The 23,223-nt window shown below is 35.8% G+C and overlaps 1 protein-coding gene and 1 pseudogene across 2 annotated transcripts in view; both read right to left on the bottom strand.

Moving 5' to 3' along the window:
* The window catches only part of RFX7 (regulatory factor X7), a 160,300-nt gene that overhangs the window by 113,898 nt on the left and 23,179 nt on the right, over positions 1–23,223 (bottom strand). The gene's annotated exons all lie outside the window — the stretch shown is intronic.
* The window catches only part of LOC141583667 (hydroxyacyl-coenzyme A dehydrogenase, mitochondrial pseudogene), a 62,184-nt pseudogene that overhangs the window by 16,552 nt on the left and 22,409 nt on the right, over positions 1–23,223 (bottom strand).

Below are 23,223 nucleotides of genomic sequence, written 5' to 3'. Positions count from 1 at the left end.
CATGGAGGAACTCTCGTTTCTACTAAAAATACAAAATTAGCCAGATGTGGTGGCACATGGCTGTAATCCCAGCTGCTTGGGAGGCTGAGGCAGGAGAATTGCTTCAACCCAGGAGGCAGAGGCAGAGGCAGAGGTTGCAGTGAGCCGAGATGGCACCACTGCATTCCAGCCTGGGCAACAAGAGCGAGCAAAACTAATCCATCTCAAAAAAAAAAAAAAAAAAGGAAGAATTCCAATTCTGCAACTACTAGCTATATGCTGCATCTCCTCCAGAGTTTAATAAAGATTTAACATTTATATAAGAAGCCATATTGCAATAACAAGCATGTAGTAGGTTCTTAATAAATGCTACATAAAACTAAATCTAGTCAAACCCTTTCATTTACAAATTAAGAACAAAAAATGACTTGTACAAGGTCACATATTGGTTTTTATTTGGCTCCATTATACAGTTAAAAATGCAATGATTATGTCTGTTAATAATGCCTCTATTTTATACTGGGATTTTAATCAAGAAGAACATTTTGTGCCCCAGTCTCACCATTCTGGAACTTCCATCTCCATAGAAACATTATGTATTGTCAGTAAAAAGGATAATTAAAGGTCAATGACCTCTAGTGCTGAACCTTCAGAGGTAGGTGCAGGTTCTAAAAATGGGCAAATTTACCTGGTCTACAGAACAGGAAACAATCCCCATAAAAATAATGAAGCAAAACATGAGACAGCTGCATGCACTGCGATTCATCCATAAAGATAATTGTTCTTTCTGGGAGATGAGAAGTTAAGTCTTTAGTTTCTTTTCAAACATTTAAAAAGCTTTTTAAACTTTTTGTTATTCAGTTTGTATACTTACAAACATTTTAAAAGAATCTAAAACACAGGCAAGGTAACATCACTGGATTGTGTAGTGGGGAAAAGAATTCTTCTTCCCCTACAGCATAGTTTCAGAAGTTATATATCCATGTAGCTTAGTAGCTAAGGTTACATTAAGAAAAAGTTGTGTCAGATATAAGGCAGATATTTAAATTGAGAAAAACAAGAGGATACATGTAAGTGACTTCACTTTTTTGAATGTACCTTAGGTGTCACCAATAGGTGACAAGCTATGTATGTCCAAGTCTTTTTTATTTTTTTAAGAAAAGCATTAGACCAACCCATGGTATTAGGTGCTTAACTGAGACTATAAAAAAGAAAACCAAAATGGAAATGGTTTAAAGAGCTGAAGTTAAAATGAGAATTCCATTAAGATGGCATATCCAAGCAATGATGCTTAATGGGCAGATTAAGGACTATGCCAGTATCTCATATAAATTAATGAGAACATTTCTTAAAACTGTAGTTAAAATGGCCTACAGGTATACTTATAAGATATGATTTATTACTCTTTTCTAGAGTTAAGAGTTTATTAGGGCAGTAAAGATTTAAGTATCCCAAATTTGATCCAAAAAAAAAAAAAAAAATCACCAAGTACAAGGTTCTACAGTCCTCCACTTAAACCCAAGAATCACAGAATTTTTTTTATAACCAAAGGCAAAAAAATACAAAAAACAATTTGACAGTTAATATTAAAATTATCTTCCACAAGGCAGTAAGAGAACCAAAGGAGGGAAAATCTGACCTAAAAGCATTTCAATCTGTAAGGAGTATGCTATCTCAGGAGATAAAAAAATTATGCATTAATCCCCTCAATGTTCAAATGATGCTTTAGAGAAGAAGATATCTAAACCGATACATTTTTAAAGATAAAAGAGTTATTAGTGGACATAGGTAAAATAATTTATTAAGGATATAGTTAAAACGTCTAGATTTTTCATTTTTCTCCCTGTGCCTTAAAGCATAATTCTATGTAGGAATGTCTGGTAGTAATCTCTTTTTGAGCTACTTCAAAGCGATATATGGATAAGGAATCATTTGTTTTTCGGTCAATAGTTTAAAAAACACACCCAGGAGAGGACCCAAGATGGCCGACTAGGAACAGCTCAGGATTGCAGTTCCTAGTGACCACGTAATTGGAAGCAAATCACTCCTCAGGAAATGCAAAAGAATGGAAATCATAACAAACAGTCTCTCAGACCACAGTGCAATCCAGTTAGAACTCAGAATGCAGAAACTAACTTGGAACCGCACAGCTTCATGGAAACTGAACAACTGGCTCTTGAATGTTGACTGAATAAACAATGAAATGAAGGCAGAAATAAAGATGTTCTTCAAAACCAACGAGAACGAAGACACAACATACCAGAATCTCTGAGACACATTTAAAGCAGTCTCTAGAGGAAAATATATAGCAATAAGTGCCCACATGAGAAGAAAGGAGAGATCGAAAATTGACACCCAAGCATCAAAATCGAAAGAACTAGAGGAGCAAGATCAAAAAAACTCAAAACCTAGCAGAAGACAAGAAATAACTAAGATCAGAGCAGAAACAAAGGAGATAGAGACACAAAAAACGCTTCAAAAAAATCAATAAATCCAGGAGCTGGTTTTTTGAAAAGGTAAACAAAATAGACAGACCACTAGCCAGATTAATAAAAAAGAAAAGAGAGAATAACCAAATTGGTACAATAAAAAACGATAAAGGGGATATCACCACAGATTCCACAGAAATTCAAACCATCATCAGAGATTATTACAAACAACTCTATGCACATAAACTAGTAAACCTGGAAGAAATGGACAAATTCCTGGACACTTGCCTCCTCCCAAGCCTAAACGAGGAAGAAGTCGAAACCGTGAATAGACCAATAACAAGGGCTGAAGTTGAGGCAGCAATTAAGAGCCCACCACCCAAAAAAGGCCCAGGTCCAGACGGGGTCACAGCCAAATTCTGCCAGACATAAAAAGCGGAGCTGGTACTATTCCTTCTGAAACTATTCCAAATAATCCAGAAAAAGGGAATCCTTCCCAAATCATTTTATGAGACAAACATCATCCTGATACAAAACCCGGCAGCGAATCAACAAGAAAAGAAAACTTCAGGCCAATATCCATGATGAACATAGAGGCAAAAATCTTCAATAAAATACTGGCAAGCCGATTGCAACAGCACATCAAAAAGCTTATCCACCATGATCAAGTAGGCTTCATCCCGGGGATGCAAGGCTGGTTCAATATACGCAAGGCTATAAACATAATTCACCACATAAACAGAACCAAAGACAAAAACCACATGATTATCTCAATTGATGCAGAGAAGGCCTTTGACAAAATTCAACAGCCTTTTATGCTAAAAACCCTCAATAAACTAGGTATTGATGGAACGTATCTCAAAATAATAAAAGCTATTTATGACAAACCAACAGCCAATATCATACTGAATGGGCAAAAACTGGAAGCATTCCCTTTGAAATCTGGCACTAGACAAGGATGCCCTCTCTCACCACTCCTATTCAATATAGTACTGGAAGTTCTAGCCAGAGCAATCAGGCAAGAAAAAGAAATAAAACGTATTCACATAGGAAAGAAGGAAGTCAAATTGTCTCTATTTGCAGACAACATGATTGTATATCTAGAAGACCCCATTGTCTCAGCCCAAAATCTCCTGAAACTGATAAGCAACTTCAGCAAAGTCTCAGGATACAAAATCAATGTACAAAAATCACAAGCATTCCTATACACCAATAACAGACTTAAAGAGAGTGAAATCAAGAATGAACTGCTATTCACAATTGCTACAAAGAAAATAAAATACCTAGGAATGAAACGTAAAGGACCTCTTCAATGAGAACTACAAACCACTGCTCAACAAAATAAAAGAGGACACAAACAGATGGAGAAACATTCTATGTTCATGGTTAGAAAGAATCAATATCGTGAAAACAGTCATACTGCCCAAAGTAATTTACAGATTCAATGCTATCCCCATCAAGCTACCAATGACCGTCTTCAAAGAACTGGGAAAAAAAAACACCTTAAACTTCATATGGAACCAAAAGAGAGCCCACATAGCCAAGTCAATTCTAAGCAAAAAGAACAAAGCGGGAGGCATCACACTACTGGACTTCAAACTATACTATAAGGCTACAGTAATCAAAACAGCATGGTACTGGTACCAAAACAGAGATACGGACCAATGGAACAGAACAGAGGCCTCAGAGGCAACACAACATATCTACAACCATCCGATTTTTGACAAACCTGACCAAAACAAGCAATGGGAAAAGGATTCACTGTTTAATAAATAGTGTTGGGAAAACTGGCTAGCTATGTGCAGAAAGCAGAAACTGGATTCCTTCCTGACACCTTACACTAAAATTAACTCCAGATGGATTAAAGACTTAAACATAAGCCCTAACACCATAAAAACCCTAGAAGAAAATCTAGGCAAAACCGTTCAGGACATAGGCATAGGCAAGGACTTCCTGACACCAAAAGCATTAAACATAAGCCCTAACACCATAACAACCCTAGAAGAAAATCTAGGCAAAACCGTTCAGGACATAGGCATAGGCAAGGACTTCCTGACACCAAAAGCATTGGCAACAAAAGCCAAAATAGACAAATGGGACCTAATCAATCTCCACAGCTTCTACACGGCAAAAGAAACAGTCATTAGAGTGAATTGGCAACCAGCAGAATGGGAAAAAATTTTTGCAGTCTACCCATCTGACAAAGGGCTGATAGCCAGAATTTACAAAGAACTCAAACAGATTTACAAGAAAAAAAAACAAACAGCCCATTCAAAAGTGGGTGAAGGATATGAACAGACACTTTACAAAAGAAGACATACATGAGGCCAACAAACATATGAAAAAATGCTCATCATCACTGGTCATTAGAGAAATGCAAATCAAAACTATGCTGAGATACCATCTCTTGCCAGTTAGAATGGCGATCATTAAAAAATCTAAAGACAACAGATACTAGAGAGGATGTGGAGAAATAGGAACACTTTTACACTGTTGGTGGGTGTGTCAATTAGTTCAACCATTGTGGAAGACAGTGTAGCAATTTCTCAAGGATCTAGAAATAGAAATTCCATTTGACCCAGCAATCCCATTACTGGGTATATATCCAAAGGATTATAAAATCGTTCTACTATAAGGACACATGCACACGAATGTTCATTGCAGCACTGTTTACAATAGCAAAGACCTGGAACCAACCCACATGCCCATCAATGATAGACTGGACAGGGAAAATGTGGCACATATACACCATGGAATATTATGCAGCTATCAAAAACAGTAAGTTCGTGTCTTTTGTAGGGACATGGATGAACCTGGAAACCATCATTCTCAGCAAACTGACACAAGAGCAGAAAATCAAACACCGCATGTTCTCACTCATAGACGGGTATTGAACAATGAGAACACATGGACACAGGGAGGGAAGCACTACACACTGGGGTCTGTTGGGGGGAAATGGAGGAGGGGCAGTGGGGGTGGGGAGTTGGGGAGGGATAGCATGGGGAGAAATGCCAGATATAGGAGAAGGGGAGGAAGGCATCAAATCACACTGCCATGTGTGTACCTATGCAACTATGTTGCATGTTCTTCAAATGTACCTCAAAACCTAAAATGCAATTTAAAAAATAATAATAAATAAATAAAATAAATAACACACCCACACAGAAAAACTGCAAAATACCAGAATCTTTCCCTAGACGAGAAAGCTTTCTAACAACCTAGATAAACAGGCTGAGTCTCTAAGACCTATCAGTTCATGGGAAAAGTGCCTACAGTCTCAGTCTCACTATCCAATAGAAATATAATACAAGCCACAGAAATCTTTAATTACCTAGTACAGTAAGAAGTAAAAAAATATTACATTTAGTAAAGTATTTTAATATGTCAAAATATTAACACTTCAATATGCAATGAATATAAATATTATGGAGATATTTTAGATCTTTTTCATACTAAGTCTTTGAAATCCAATGTGTATTTTATACTTAAAACACATCTCAATTTGATTTGGCCACATTTCAAGTATTCAAAAGCTACATATAACTAGTGGCTATTGTGCTGGACAGTGTGTGTCTATGGCACAGCATGTCTCCTGGGCTATACTTTAAAAGTTTGGACTGAGAGCTATAGCTCACACCTATAATCCCAACACTTTGGGAGGCCAAGGCAGTAGTACTGCTTGAAGTCGGAGTTTGAGACCAACTTGGACAACACAGCGAAACCGTGCCTCTACAAAACATAAAATAAAATATGTAAGCCAGGTGTGGTGATGTGTGCTTATACACCCAGCTATGTGGGATGCTGAGGCAGGAGAATTGCTAGAGCCAGAATTCTGAGGCTACAGTGAGCTATGATCGTGCCACTGCACTCCAGCCTGGATGACAGAGCAAGACCTTGTCTCTAAAAAAGAAAAAGAAAATATAATGACTGCCTCAGAGGTTAGCATACAGAGACAAAAGAAGTCATCTGCTATTCTTACAGGGCTTACATCTGAAATATATATAAAACTGGCAATCTTTTGGGTAGACTGTCATCAACCATGATACAAGCAGATTAATTTCTTTCTAGATTTTACTTGGACAGCAAAGTGATCAGTATCTCAATATCTGGTCCCCACCACCAAAAAAAGTGACTAAGCTAATATCTTATTGTTCTTCACTTAAAATCAAGAATCACAGGCACAGATAATTAGGCATTTATGTATTATAGATGGTAAGGAATTATAATATAACATAAGCAGGAGTCTGTTGTCAAGTATAAAGGTTGTATGAAAATGTCAGAGGCCAACCATATGAAAACCTGGAACCAACAGAAAACTGCAAAGTTAGTACAGATTAGTGACGTATTGCCAGTATCCTAGAAGTTCACTTTGTAAAGACTGTTCCTCCTAATATACTCAGGTAACCCAGCGAAATAGTGGCTAATGATCAAGTAAATTTAGGAATTGCTGGGTTAAATAAAATGAGCCAGGATTTTAATATTGTTTAACTACGATTTTAAATTAAGGATTAAGTTCCCCTATTCTTACAAGACTGATCATGAAACTGTCAGAGGTGTGTGAACTACTTACTCCATCTTAAATAGGAGCTGAGTAAAATGAGGCTGAAACCTACTGGGCTGCCTTCCCAGACATTCTAAGTCACAGGATGAGACAGGAGGTCAGTACCAGATACAGGTCATAAAGACCTTGCTGATAAAACAGGTTGCAGTAAAGAAGCAAGCCAAAACCCACCAAAACCAAAATGGCCACGAGAGGGACCTGTGGTCACCCTCACTGCCACACTCCAACCCACACCGTAACAGTTAACAAATGCCATGGCAACATCAGGAAGTTACCCTATATGGTCTAAAAAATGGGAGACATGAATAATCCACCCCTTATTTATCATATTATCAAGAAATAACCATAAAAGTGTTAGGATCTAGACCCTTCTCTGTCTATGGAGCAGCCACTCCTTTATTCCTTTACTTTCCTAATAAACTTGCTTTCACTTTACACTACGGACTTGCCCTGCATTATTTATTGCATTAGATCCAATCCAAGAACCCTCTCTTGGGGTCTGGATTGAGACCCCTTTCCTGTAACAAAACTTTTTTTTTTTTTTTTGAGACAGTCTCGCTCTGTCACCGCAGGCCGGAGCGCAATGGCTCGATCTCAGCTCACTGCAACCTCTGCCCTCCAGGTTCAAGTGATTCTCCTGCCTCAGCCTCTGAGTAGTGGGGATTACAAGTGCATACCACCATGCCTAGCTAATTTTATATTTTTAGTACAGATAGGGTTTCACCATGTTGGCCAGGCTGGTCTTGAACTCCTGGACAAGTGATCCGCCTGCCTTGGCTTCCAAAGTGTTGGGATTAGGGCATGAGCCCAGCCTTAATATGCTAACATGCATTGTATCCATTTGAGATGGATACAATGTGTTGGGATTAGGGCATTAACATGCATTGTATCCATTTGAGATGGATACAATGTGTTGGGATTACGGCATTAACATGCATTGTATCCATTTGAGATGGATACAATGTGTTGTGATTAGGGCATTAGCCCAGCCTTAATATGCTAACATGCATTGTATCCATTTGAGAGTGGGTTGGACAGCTATCCCACACACCATTTCCAAAACTAATGAAAACACACTTTATTTTCATGGATCATATTGAGAAACTATTAGTCCATGTGCAGAATACTGATTTAAAAGCACAGATAAGGCTACTCCTACAACCCTAGGGAGAATCAATGCTAGAGTATTTGTAAGCAATATGAGAGCATTGTAGCCTAAAGCTTTGAGGGTCTAGATCCTAACAATATTCTAATACAAACTCTAATAAGTAAATGATCAGGAATACCTTTTTGATTTGGTCAAAACCAAAAGGCAATGACCTATGGAGCCATACTATCCACTCATACACACATTCAATAATGGCAATGGAATATAATATGAATTTAATTAAAATCTTACTCTAAATAATCTTATTTTAGTCTTGTGCTTTTAAGATCAAAAAAGGAACTTTATGAAATCAAATAGGAGTGAGGGTCAGAAACTCACCTTACTCTAGAGCTGCTACAGTTCAAACTAGGCATGCTTAAGAATTTTGTGAAACTCAAAGCGCAAAGTTTAAAGAAGTAACTGAACAACGAGAATAAGTAGTGTACACATCTAAAACAGTCATATTGTTTAGAGCCAAAAGTCACCGGAATACCTAAAAAGGCATCTATTAAGACAATAAAGGACAAAGAAGAGTATTTTCCCCTAAGAATGAAGACTTTTCTATGGCTTGTGGAGAGTGTTTCAAAAATGTGAGAGAGTGCACACACTCCAAAAAATATTGTCTAATTTCTCCAAATCCCTAGTCTGTATTACATTCTCTTTCTACATCATCAAAGAAGAGAGAACATAACATGAAGTAGTGAGTAACACTTTAGTCTTCAGAGCATATAGCTGTAACTGCCAGTAGCAGGAAACTCAAGTTTTGCCAATTCTAGTAGGTATGAAGAAGGTTGTCTTAATTTGCCTTTCCCTGAAAACAAACAAGTTTTAACGAGTTTCTGCAGGTTTTTGAACACAATTCCTTTCTATGAAATGCCTGATTATGCTTTTTGCCCAAATTTCGATTGGCTTCTTAGAAATCTGTAAAATGTCTTTATCTCAAATACAAATCTTCATTTAGTTACACTGCAGCTATCTTCTCTCACTTCTCAGAGTGATTTTACCTTTTCACTCTCATTATGTTGACACAAGTTTGACTAACAAAAGTTTAAAATTGAATGTAAATGCCCAGATGTTTTCACTAGAGATTTCAACTAAACATTTAAGAACTATACCTATGTAACAATCCTGCATGTGCTGCACATGTACCCCAGAACTTAAAGTATAGTTTAAAAAACTAAAAATTAAAAAAAAAATTTAAGAACACCAATTCTACACATTGCTTTACAGAAAACAGAAGATGAGAGAAAACTTCTCAATTTATTTTATGAAGTTAATAATTATGCTGCTATTAGCAGAGGGACAGAAACATACATCAACAGAGCATGACTAAGAACCTGGAAATAAACTCATTCATATATGCCTGAGTTTTGAAAAAAGTGAAAGTGATTAAATGGAGGAAAACAATCAGACTCTCACAGATTAAAAAAAAAAAAAAAGAATACTACCTCACATCCCATGAAAAAGAAAAAACATACAAAAACCCAGAAAATAACAAGTGTTAATGAAGATGTGAAGAAAGTGGAATCCTTGTGTACTGCTGGTGGGGATGTAAAATGGTGTAGCTGTTATGGACAACAGTATGTGGTTCATCAAAAATATTAATATTACCATATATTACCATAGGATCCAGCAGTTCCACTTCTGAGTACATGTCAAAAAGAATAAATGCACAGAGCAGATCAGATGTTTGTACACTAACGTTCAGAGCAGCATTATTCACAATAACCAAAAAGTAGAAGCAACCCATGTGTCTACTGATGGATAAATGGACAAAAAATATTATACACACATACAAAGAAGATTATTCAGACATAAAAAAGAAAAACATTGTGATGCATTTACAATGTACCTTGAAGTACAATGTACAATGAACCTTGAAGACATTATGCTAAGTAAAAGAAGTCAGTCACAGAAAAATATTCAATAACAAATGCTGGCAAGGATGGGGAGAAAAGAGAACCCACATACACTGTTAGTGGGACACAGTGGTTGGTGCACAATCACGATGCAGAATAATCTGGAGGCTCCTCAAAAACTAAAAATAGAGATATCATATGATCCAGCAATCACACTGCTAGGTATTAGACTAGGTATTAGACCAAAGAAAGGAAATTAGTTTGTCAAACAGATATCTGCACTCCCATGTTTATTGCAGCTCTATTCACAATAGCCAAGATATGGAATCAACCTAAGTGTCCATCAACAGATGAATGGATAAAGAAAATGTGGTACATGTACACAAATGAGCACTATTCAGCCATAAAAAAGAATGAGATCCTGTCTTTGCAATAACACAGATGGAACTGGTGGTCATTATTTTAAGTGAAATAAGAAGCACACATGTTCTCACTTATTTGTGGAAGGTAAAAATTAAAACAACTGAATTCATGAGGAGGAGAGAGAGAAGGACAGCTACCAGAGGCTTGAAGGTTGGTGGGGGTGGAGGGTGGGTTGTGAGAAGCAGGGATAGTTAATAGTTCCAAAAAATTAAAATTTAAATTTAAAAAACCCAGAAAGAATGAATAAGATCCAGCATTTGCTAGCACAACAGGGTGATTACTGTCAAAAAAAATTTAATTGTATGTTTAAAAATAAAATATAACTGGCCTATTTATAACACAAAAGATAAATGCATGAGGTGATGGATACCCCATTTACTCTGATGTGATTATTGCACTTTGCATACCTGTTCAAAATATCTAATGTTACCTACGTATACTATTAAAATTACTATGTAAAAATAAAAATTAAAAAAGACCTCAAACTAGACAAATACTGTAAGATTTCACTTTCATGAGGTACCCAGAGTTGTGAAATTCAGTGACAGAAAGTAGAACTGTGGATGTCAGGAATAAGAAGAAAAAGGAAATAAGGTGGTAGTGTTAATGGGTACAGAGTTTCAGTTCTGCAAAATGAAAAGAGTTCTGTGGATGGCTAGTGTTGATGGCTGCACATCAGTGTGAATATACTTAATGCCACTCAACTGTACTCTTAAAAATGACTAAAATTGTAAATTTAATCTTATGTGCATTTTACTACAATTAAAACAAATTTTTAAAAAATCAACATCAAGCTAAGCCTCATACCTTACAGAAAAATTAACTCAAAATGGATCACAGATTTAAAAATGTAAAACAAACATACAAAACATTTGAGAAAAAAAGCGACAAAATCTTTCAGATCTAGGGCAAAGCAAGTTCTTAGACTCGGCACCAAACATATTATCCATAAAAGGACCTGTGCTCTGCAAAAGACTGTTAAGTAGATTAATTTTTTAAAAAGAGCTAGGACTTCTGGTTTCTGGTCCAGCATGTAAGAAGCTACAAGTCAACACTAGTCCTAGAAGAAAAAAGCTGAAAAAAAATGGAAAAAACAACAACTCTTCTTAGGATCTGTCAGAGTGTTAAGGTCAGGGGTCAAATTACAGCCCCCTCACTAAACAATGGAGAGACCAATAGGAAAGTACAGAGAATTGTAGCTTGACGGAGCAGAAGCTCCCAAGCACAAACCTCCCTAAGATTCAGTGCCAAAGCAGGGAAACAAATTATAACTGATGAATTACAAGAGGTTCAAAGTGAACAAATCTGAGATAAACTCCAGGGGAATCCAGTAATCAAGCATCTGCAAACTTTTACCTCCAAGAGGTTGACCAGGTTTTCACAGTGAATATTTAAGAAAAATCTCCTCTGAATATTGGAGATAAATTTCATGCCTCAGGCAACGGAAGGAGAAAAGGAACCATTGTGAAAAACACCAAAGCATTCTGTTCCTAATAAGGCTACCCTCAGGATAAACCAGATCAACTACAGCCTATACTGCTGGAGCTTTATCAGAGCATAACAGACCTGGGCAAAAGGCAAAACAAACTCCAGACCAGTTTAGCTAACCTGTTTCAAGTAAGGGGACACTGCAGAGACTGAGAGGTACTTGTGAAGTTTACAGGGCAGAGCTACAGGCTTTCTGAAAGACTGAGACCTCCAGATAAGATTACAGAATGCTTCTCCATCCCCTTGTACCTCAGTATAACATGACTAAAGGCCTATTTACAGCAGATCCTTTCATTCAGTAGCACATATCTGGTTATCAAGAAAAAGTTATAAGACAGTCAAAGGCAAAATCCAGTTTCAAGAGCACAGCAAACAGCAAAATATAGTCCAGTGTGGCAGGGATGTTGGAATTATCAGACTAGGAATTTTAAAATGATTATGATTAAGATGCTAAGGGTTCTAATGGATAAAGTACACAGACTGCAAGAACAGATGGGCAATATAAAGAGACAAAAATTATAAGAACCAAAAAGAAATGTTAGAGATTAGAAACACTACCAGAAATGAGAGATAATTTTGATGTACTTAATGTAGGCTGGACACAGCTTGGGTTAGAATCTAAGCTTGTGGTTAACTCTATAGAAAACACCAAATTTGAAAAGCAAGAAGAATAATAATAGAAAAAACAAAAGAAAACACAACCTAGAACAGAGTATCCAAGAACTGTATGACAACTCAAAAGGCATAATATATGCATAATGGAAATTCCAGAAGAATAGGAAAAAGAGGATTACAATACATGAAATTTCTGAAACAATGACAGAAGAATTTCCCCAAACTAATGTCAGATATGAAACCACAGATCCAGGAAGCTCAGAGAACATCCACCAATCTAAACGTCAAAAACCAAACCAACCAAACAAACAAAAAAACTATACTTAGGCATATAATTCCCAAAATTACGGAAAACCAAAGATAAATTCTTGAAAGAAGCTATAGGAAAAACATACCATACCTATACAGGAAAAAACATAAGAATTACATCTGATTCTCACAAACAGTGTAAGGAGAGTGCACTGAAACACTTAAAGTGTTAAGAGAAAAAACAAAACAAAAAAAAAACACCCAACAACCCAACCTAAAATACTAATACCTGCAAAATTTTTTTCAAAAGTGAAAAAGAAATACTTTCTCATAAAAACAAAAATCGAGGGAATTTGTTGCCAGTGATCTGCCTTGCAAGAAAGTGTAAAAAGAATTATTTAGAGAGAAAAAAAATGATAAAGATCAGAACCCAAATCTACGTAAATAAGGAAAATGCATCAGAGAAGGAAAAAGTGCGGGTAAAATAAAATTTTAATTTTTCTTATTTTTAATTGATCCAACAGATGATTTGTTTAAAAGAATCACAGAGCCGGGCACGGTGGCTCAAGCCTGTAATCCCAGCACTTTGGGAGGCCGAGGTGGGTGGATCACGAGGTCGAGAGATCGAGACCATTCTGGTTAACATGGTGAAACCCCGTCTCTACTAAAAATACAAAAAATTAGCTGGGCATTGTGGTGCATGCCTGTAATCCCAGCTAGTCAGGAGGCTGAGGCAGGAGAATTGCCTGAACCAAGGAGGCGGAGGAGGTTGCGGTGAGCCGAGATGATGCCATTGCACTCTAGCCTGGGTAACAAGAGTGAAACTCCGTCTCAAAAAAAAAAAAAAAAAAAAAAGAATCACAGAAACAAAGTACAGAACTATGTATACTTTTAGAGAGACACATATGCTTCTATATAAACAAAATGAGTGACAGTAGTAATATAAGAAACTAGAGGCAGAAATTAGGATTATTTTGTTATCATAAGATTTTCACAATGCCTGTGAGCAGTAAAAATGTTATTTGAAAGTGGACTTGAATTAATTGTAAATGTATACTGAAAACTCTAGGGCAAACACTAAAAAACGCAAAAGAAAGAAAGGTAATTAGTATGCCAATGAAAGAAAGAAAACATAAACAAATAAAATGCTCAATCAAAACAACAAAAGGCAAAAAAAAAAGGGAGAGGAAAACAAAAATAAGAACAAAGAACAAGGACAACAAATAGAAAATAACAAATGGAATAAATATTAATCCAACTATTACATCAATAATTACTTTGAATGTCAGTGGTCTAAGTGTACCAATTCAAAGACAGAGACTGTCAGAGTGGGTTAGAAACAAGACCCAATTATACGTTATCTACAAAAACTCACTTTATTTAAAATAACGATACATATAGATTAAAAGTATATGGATGAAAAAAGATGCCATGCTAACACTAGTTAAAAGAAAGTAGAAGTTAATATACTAATTTCAGACATGGCAGGCTTCAAAGCAAGAGAGGCATTACATAGTGATAAACAGGTGACTGCTCCAAGAAGACATAGCAATCCTGAATGTATATGAGCCTCACAATGTAACTTCAAAGATGTAAGGCAAAACCAGAAAGAACTGCACAAAGAAACAGAATAGACTATTATACTTGAAGACTTCAACATCCCTCTATCTGAAATTAACAGGTCCAACAGGCATGAAATCAGGAAGGACACAGTTGAACTCAACAGCATAACCAACAGGATATAAGGGACTTTTATGAAGCACTTTATCTAAAAAACACACATTCTTCTCAAGCTCATAAGGAACATTCTCCAAGACAGATAATATCCTGGGCCATAAAACACATCTTAACAATTTATTTATTTATTTATTTATTTTTGAGACAGAGTCTCACTCTGTCACCCAGGCTGGAGTACAGTGGAGCAATCTCAGTTTACTGCAACCTCAGCCTCCCAGGTTCAAGTGATTCTCCTGCCTCAGCCTCCTCAGTAGCTGAGATTATAGGTGTGCAGCACCATATCCAGCTATTTTTAGCAGAGACAGGCTTCCACCATGTTGGTCAGAATGGTCTCGAACTCCTGACCTCATGATCCTCCTGAATCAGCTTCCCAAAGTGCTGGGATTACAGACGTGAGCCACCATGCCCAGGCCAACAAATTTTTTAAAAATAGAAATTACACAGTATCTGCTCTCAGACCACAGAGGAATTAAACTATAAATCGAAAACAGAGATAGCTGGAAAATTCCAAAATATATGGAAATTAAACAATGCACTTCTAAATATCACATAGGTCAAAGAAGAAATTTCAAGAGAAATTTAAAAATACTTTAATGAAAATGAAAATGCAAGATGTCAAAATTTGTGAAAAACAACAAAAACAGTACTTAGAAATTTATAGCATTGAATGCATATATTTGAAAAGAAGACCTAAAATAAATAAACTAAGCTTTCATTGTAGGAGACTAGGAAAAGAAGGGTTAGAAAAGAAAAGGACACACAAATTACTAATGCTGGAAATGAAAGAGGTGACATCACTATAGATCCCCTGGCATTAAAGGAATAAAGGAGTTACATCAACAACTATATGTCAACAAATTTAATAACATACATTTGAATGTATGTTATTAAATGAACAAATGTTATAATAAATTAAATATATATAATAAATGTTATAATAAATTAAATGTTATTAAATGAATCAGTTCCTGGGTGACACAATATGCAAAATTAGGAAACAGATAATACGAATAGGCCTATAGGTGTCAAGATATTGAATCAATAATTAATACTCTTTCCAAACCAAAAGCAAAAGGTCAAGATGGGTTCACTGGTATGTTCTACTAAACATTTAAAAAAGAAGGGAAGTATATAAATCCTCTGCAATCCTTTTCAGAAGAGTCACAGAAATATAGCCAACTGATCTTTAACAAAGGAGGAAAGGGTATAAAACAAAGAAAATCTTTTCAAAAAACAGTGCTAGAACCAAATATCCACAAGCAAAATCAAAACAAACAAACAACACTAGAGACAGACCTTACACTCCTCACAAAAATTAACTCAAATGGATTACGGAACTACATGTAAAATGCAAAACTTTATCCTAGAATACAATGTAGAAGAAAAACTAGATGACCTTGCATTTTGTGATGACTTTTTAGATATAACACCAAATGCACTATCCATAAAAAAAGCATTGATGAGCTGACCTTCATTACAACAAAAAAAGCTTCTCTTCTGCAGAAGACACTCCCAAGAGAATAAAATAAGCTACAGAAGGAGAAAAAAAAAATTTACAAAAGACATGTCAGATAAAAGACTTATCCAAAATACAGAAACTCTTATAACTCAAACCCATTAAAAATGGGACAAAGACCTGAACAGATGGATTTCACCAAAGACATACAAATGGCAAATAGGTATATGAAAAGATGCTCCATATCATGTGTCATCAGGGAAACGCAAACTAAAACACCAATGAGATATTATGCATACCTATTAAAATAGCCAAAACCCAAAACACTGACACCACCAAATCCTGACAAGGATGTAGATCAACCAGACATTCTGGCAGTTTCTTACAAAACTAAATATTCCTACTCTATGACCGAGCAATTGCACTCCCTGAAATTTACTCAAAGAAGATGAAAAAATATGTTCATATGAAACGGTATTTTCGTATGTTTTTAGCAGATATTTTGTAACAGTCAAAATTTGAAAGCAACACAAATGTCACTGGTAGGTGAATGGATAAACAGTGGTATATCCACTAACGGAATATTATTCAGTGCAAAAAAGAAATTAGCTATACAAGCCATGAAAAGACATGGAAGAAACTGAAATGCATATTACACTAAGTGTAAGAATCAAATCTTAAAAGAGTCCATCCTGTGTGATTACAACTATTGACATGTGGGGGGAAAAGCAAAACTATGGAGACAGTACAAAGATCAGTGGTTGCCTAGTGTTAGAGGGAGAAAAGAATGTATAGGCAGAGCACAGAGAATTTTTATGGCAGTGAACTTAATCTTTATGATACTTTAATGGTGGAGACATGTCACTGACTAAACCCATAGAATGTACAACACCAGGAGTGAAGCTTAATGTAAATTACAGACTTTGGGTAATACTGTATCAATGGAGGTAAACCAGTTTTAACAATTGTACCACTGTAATGTAAGATGTTGATAATTGGGAGGCTATACATGTATGAGAGCAGAGAATGTATGGGAAATTCAGCATCTTCTGGTTCTTTTTGGTGTGATTCTGAATCTGGTCTAAGAAATAAAGTTTATTCTTTAAGAAAAGTTAAAAAGACAAGCTTCAGTATAAAAAATTTCATATGTATATCTAACAACTAACATTAAGAATATGTTAAAAATGCTCTCGAAACTCAACAGCAAAAAAGCAAACAATCAAATTAGAATATATGCAAAATACTTGAAAAAATATATCATCAAAGAGTATATACAAACAGTATAGATGTTTGTATAAATGGTAAACAACAAATGAGAAGATATTTAACATCATTAGCCATTAGGGAAATACTAATACAATCACAATGAGATATCACTATATACCTATAAGAACAGCTATTAGAGAGTGCCAACATGAAATATTGGCAAAGGATTTTGAAAAACTGGATCACTCAGACATTGTCTGTAGGAATGTAAGATGGTACAGTTATTCTGGAAAAGTTTTGCTTTTCTTTAAGAAATTAAACATGCAACTACCATATGACCAAGAAATTGCACTCTTGGGTATTTATCCCAGAGAAATGCAGATTATGTTCACATAAAAACCTGTACATAACTGTTGATCGCAGCTTTACTTGTAAGGGCCAAAAACTGGAATCAGTCCAGATATCCTACAATGGGAGAATGGTTAAACCAGGTGTCCCCAAACTACGGCCGGCGGGCCACATGCGGCCCCCTGAGGCCATTTATCCGGCCCCCCATCGCACTTCAGGAAGGGGCACCTCTTTCATTGGTGGTCAGTGAAAGGAGCACAGTATGTGGTGGCCCTCCAATGGTCTGAGGGACAGTGAACTGGCCCCCTGTGTAAAAAGTCTGGGGATGCCTGGGTTAAACTGTGATATATCCATATTATGAAGTACTATTCAGTAATGAAGAGGAATAAATTACTGATAACTAGAGCAATCTGAATAAATGCCCAGTGAATAACGCTGAGTGAAAAAAGCCCATCCCAAAAGATTACTTATGATTCCATCTACATAGCATTCTTGAGGTGACAAAAGTTTTAGAAATGGGGGTAACAGATTAGTGATTGCCAACAGTTGAGGATGAAAGGTAAGAAGTCAGTAGGGATATAGAAGAATACTACGAGAAATACTTGCAGTGACAAAAATGTTCTGTCTTCACTGTATGAATGTTTTGTTCATTTTTCATCTAAAATTGAAAGCTTATCTCATTAATTTTCAACTCCCCCCAACCCGTACAAGCCAGTTAAAGTACAAATTTTTCTATAAATATCAATTAGCCACAACTACAAGTTCTGATGCGGAATCTTTTCATTATCATAGAATTTTCTATATTTTCTAATGTTTGTCACGATTTCTTCTTTTTTAACAAATATAGATAGAGTCTCACTACATTGCCCAGTCTGGTCTCAAATTCCTGCACTCAAGTGATCCTCCTGTCAGCCTCTAGATTAGCAAGAATTATAGGGACACACCACCAAGCCTGGCTCCAATGATTTTCTTCTTTGGAGATCTAGTTTTAATTGCCAAGTATTTTCAAGTATTTTCCAACTTATTATCATAAAAACAGGTAAAATAAAAATTAGAAAGAATAGTACAACCAAAAACTATATGCCTAGATTGACCATTATTTATCAAATTTATTTTCTTTCTATATTCACACAATGTATTATAATTCATTTTGCTGTATTTTAATAGTTGTACACATTACAATACCTGACATCTCCCAAGAATAAGACAAATGTATCTACTAATAGCAAAATTTCCATTATGCCATCTAAAAACATTAACAATAATTCCACAATACACCATGCATTCCACATTCACATTTTCCCTAATTATCTCAAGAATGTCTAACAGAGCTTTCACCCCTAGAACCATGTAAAATCTAGGTTCAATACGGTAAGTGGCTGTTACATCTTTAAAAAACAAAAAACAAAAAACAAAAAACAAAAAAAACTACGATATTCCCTTTCTGAAGAGCCCAGGACAGTTGTCTTGAGAATGTCACACTCTGAATTTGTGCAACTGTTTTCTCGTGATGTCATAAAGAAATGCACATACTATTCTAAAACATACACCTTATATATTCTTCATAATACATGGACATCTTTTCCACTCACTGTTTTAACTTATGAGTCAGTGTCCATACAACTTGAGTACTAGTTATGAAGTGTGACTACACATTAGTTGAAGTGCATGATATATACAATTTAGTTAATTACAGCTTTAATTGAACAGTTTTAATGAGATGCATAGCTGTTATTCAGTAGTAACCTACTGAGGCATAAATGCTATAAATAACACATAAAATCACAGTGATCCATATTCTTTTACTGAATCAAACCAATCTGTCGTGTTTTATCTTTTTTATTAGTTCTCCACCTGGGAGGCTGGTAAAAACCCAGTGAGCATGGTGTATGGATATACAGTCAACTCTCTGTATCTGTAAGTTCTGCATCCATGGATTCAACCAACCATAAATTGAAAATACTCAGGGAGCCAGGCGCGGTGGCTCAAGCCTGTAATCCCAGCACTTTGGGGGGCCGAGGCAAGTGGATCATGAGGTCAAGAGATCGAGACCATCCTGGTCAACATGGTGAAACTCCATCTCTACTAAAAATATAAAAAATTAGCTGGACATGGTGGTGCGTGCCTGTAATCCCAGCTACTCAGGAGGCTGAGGCAGGAGAATTGCCTGAACCCAGGAGGCGGAGGTTGCGGTGAGCCGAGATCGGGCCATTGCACTCCAGCCTGGGTAACAAGAGCTAAACTCCGTCTCAAAAAAAAAAAAAAAAAAAGAAAGAAAGAAAGAAAGAAAGAAAATACTCAGGGGAAAAAAAAGATGGCTGTGCTGAACATACAGAAGCATTTTTTGGATCATCATAACCTAACGACATACATAAAAATGATTTACATAGCATTTACATTGTATTAGGTATTACAAGTAATCTAAAAGTGATGTTTTTTTTGAGACGGAGTCTCGCTCTGTCACCCAGGCTGGAGTTCAGTGGTGTGATCTCAGCTCACCGCAACCTCCACCTCCGGAGTTCAAGTGATTCTCCTGCCTCAGCCTCCCGAGTAGCTGGGATTACAGGTGCCTGCCACCACACCCAGCTAATTTTTTGTATTTTTAGTAGAGACGGGGTTTCACCACATTGGCCAGGGCTGGTCTTGAACTCCTGACCTCAAGTGATCTGTCCACTTTGGCCTTCCTATACATTAGCATGGAATGTGTTTTCCCATTTGTTTGTGTCATTTATGATTTCCTTCTTTTGTAATTCTTGTTGTACAAATGTTTCAACTCCTTGGTAAGCTGTATTCTTAGGTTATATTTATTCTAAATCTTTATATGTAAATATAATACACACTTTAAAGTGTATCTCTTGTAGACAGTATATACTTAGATCCTGCCTTTTTTTTTTTTTTTTTGGATTTAGAGAGAGAGAGAGAAATAGGGGCAGGAGAGAGAAAGAAACAGCTAACTCTCTCACACTGAGTGAGAGAATCCAGAAAGATGGAATACAGGAGAGGAAAGCAGCTTCCACACTGAGTGGAAGGGAATAGAGAGAGATGAAGTTTAGGAGAAGAGAGGCTTCCCTGAATGGAGTGTCATGGAAGAGGATCCAAACATGGAGTTTGGATCCTGCTCTTTTATCTAGTCTGAAAATCTCTGCCTCATAACCATAATGCTTAACCCATTTAAATTTAAAGTGATTATTAATATGATTAAGTTTACTATCTTGTTTTTAAATCTATCATTCTGTTCTTTGTTCCACTAATCCTCCTTTCCTGTCTTTTTTATTCATTTGGTATTTTTTAGTGTTTCATTTTATCACCTCTATTGGCTTTTTACCTGTACCATTTTGTTTGGCAGTTGCTCAAGGGATTATAATATATATCCTTAATCTATCACAGTCTACCTTAACTGAATATTTTAAGTTCATCATCTTACAACAGTGGAATTCAATCTATCTTACTACTACTGTTCTCCATGCTGTTTCATGATCTTTTACTTCTACATGATTTAAACAATGTTAATATTTTGCTTTAAGCCAACAATTGTCTTTCACAGAAAATAAACACTTAAGTCATTTGTATTATCTTACAGAGAGATCAATTCTGGTTCTATTCACCCCTTCATTTAGATCTGAGGTTCTGACTGGTATCAGTTTTCTTGAGCCTGAAGGACTTACTTTAGCATTATTTACAGTGAAAGTCTGATGGTGATAAATTCTTTTAGCTTTTGGTCATTTGAAAATGTCTATTTTGTTTACATTTCAGAAAGATATTTTTGTTCAATTTAAATTTTCAGATTGACAATTTTTTCTTTCAGCATTTTAAAGGGGACATTCCATTGTTTTCCAGCTTTCATTCTTTCTGATGAGAAGTCAGTCTTTGTTACTGTTATTGTTTCCCTATGTATATCATGTGTCTTCCCCATGCCCACCCTCTCTAGCTGTCTTTAAGATGTTCTCTTTATCTTCAGTTTTAAGTAATTGTACTAGTTCTGCTACTACAATTTCTTTTGTGTTTATTGTGCTTGGTATTTGTTGACCTCCATTGGTATGTAGGTTTTCTTCAAATTTACAAATCTTTAAATAATCATATCTTCAAATTCTTTTTCTGCACCTGTATCTCTTCTTCTGGGACTCCACTTACACTATGTTCTACCACTTATGAGTCACAGAGGCTTGTTCATTTCTTTCTCCTCTCTTTGTTCTGTGGTTAACATCAGTGAAGTTTTCTTTTGTAGTTTCCAATCTGCCATTTAGCATATTCAATGAATTTTTTATTTCAGATATTAAATTTTTTTTATTCTAGGTTTTCCATCTGATTATTTAGAGCTCTACTTTGGCTGAGATTCTCTATGGGTAAAGTAGCCCTAGTCTTTATGGTCTAGACTTCCTGAAGTCTTAATGAATGCCCAAGGTGCTCAGCAAGATCTCTCCAATCTGGCTGTTTGAAATTCTGTCTCTCAGCACTGTGTAATCTCCAGAACCTCCACTTGACTACAGACCCCTTCTCAGAAGAGACTGGCCCCGCACATGTGGAATTCAGCATTCAGCTGAGGAATCAGGGTGATCTCCGTAAAGGTTTCTGATGTTTCTTCTCTAAGCAATTCTCTTCCTTCTAGTAGAAGCCTTACAAATCCAACTGCTTCAGCAGCCATTCCCTCCAATCACTGTTTCCTCTATCCTACGAAACCTCGAGTCTGTATTTGAGCTTTATTTCCCTCAGCTACAGTTTAAATGGCCAGTGTGAGCTTACCTATTGGGTTCCCCTTCTCCTAAGGATCACAGTCCTATGGTTGACTATCTAATGCCAAATAAAACCCAGTTGCTTCATGACTTTTATCTACTTTTATAGTTGATCATGTAGGGAGGGTAAGTTTAACACCCATTACCCCATTAAGGCCAGACCTGGAAGTTAAAATGTGTCAAAATTAATTTTTATATACTTTTAAAGTTTAATACATACTAATTAAGAAAACTGAGAAAAATGAACAATTTTCAAGAAATTAAAAAACCAAGCCCTACAAAGACCATCGGTTTACTTGGGGCATATTTTCTTCTGCTTACATTATTTGTACATGTTATGTATATAAAATCTTTTTTAAAATTAGGATAAAAATTAGTTTTATATTTTCTTTTCCCATTTAACATTGTATGGTAGGCATTTTCTCAAGACATTATACATAAATAACAAAGTATTTTTATAGCTATACAGTAAAATCTTGGCAGTAATTTAAAAATAATAAACATTCTTTTTTTATTGAACATTTAGACTCCACTACTATAAATAAATGCTTTGTCTTCAGATACGTACCTGGATCACTACATAATTCAGGTCTTTATTCAAATGTTACCCTGCTGGTGATCTCCTGATGAATCGACCTATTTAAAACTTTAATCCTCTTCCTTACATGCACACTCCCTATTCTGCTTTTCTTCAGAAAATTTACTATCGTATTACAGAGTATATATATATTTTTTACTCGTTTGTTATGTCCCCATCTACTACAATATAAACTTAATAAAATCAGGTATTTTTGACTATTTTGTTTACTGCTACAGCCCTAGAGTTCTAACAGTAACTGCCTGATAATCAGTCCTTAATTAACATTTATTGAATGAATGATTAAATAAATATTAAGAAAAAATATACATGGTTTACAAAACAAACAACTATGTAAAGAACAAAATAAAAGAAACATGTAGATGGTGAAAACATTCTTTTATGCTTTAAATTTTTTT

Source organism: Saimiri boliviensis, chromosome 2, assembly GCF_048565385.1.
Source record: "Saimiri boliviensis isolate mSaiBol1 chromosome 2, mSaiBol1.pri, whole genome shotgun sequence".
Taxonomy (NCBI): Eukaryota; Metazoa; Chordata; class Mammalia; order Primates; family Cebidae; genus Saimiri; species Saimiri boliviensis.
This window is presented reverse-complemented; position numbering and strand designations above follow the sequence as displayed.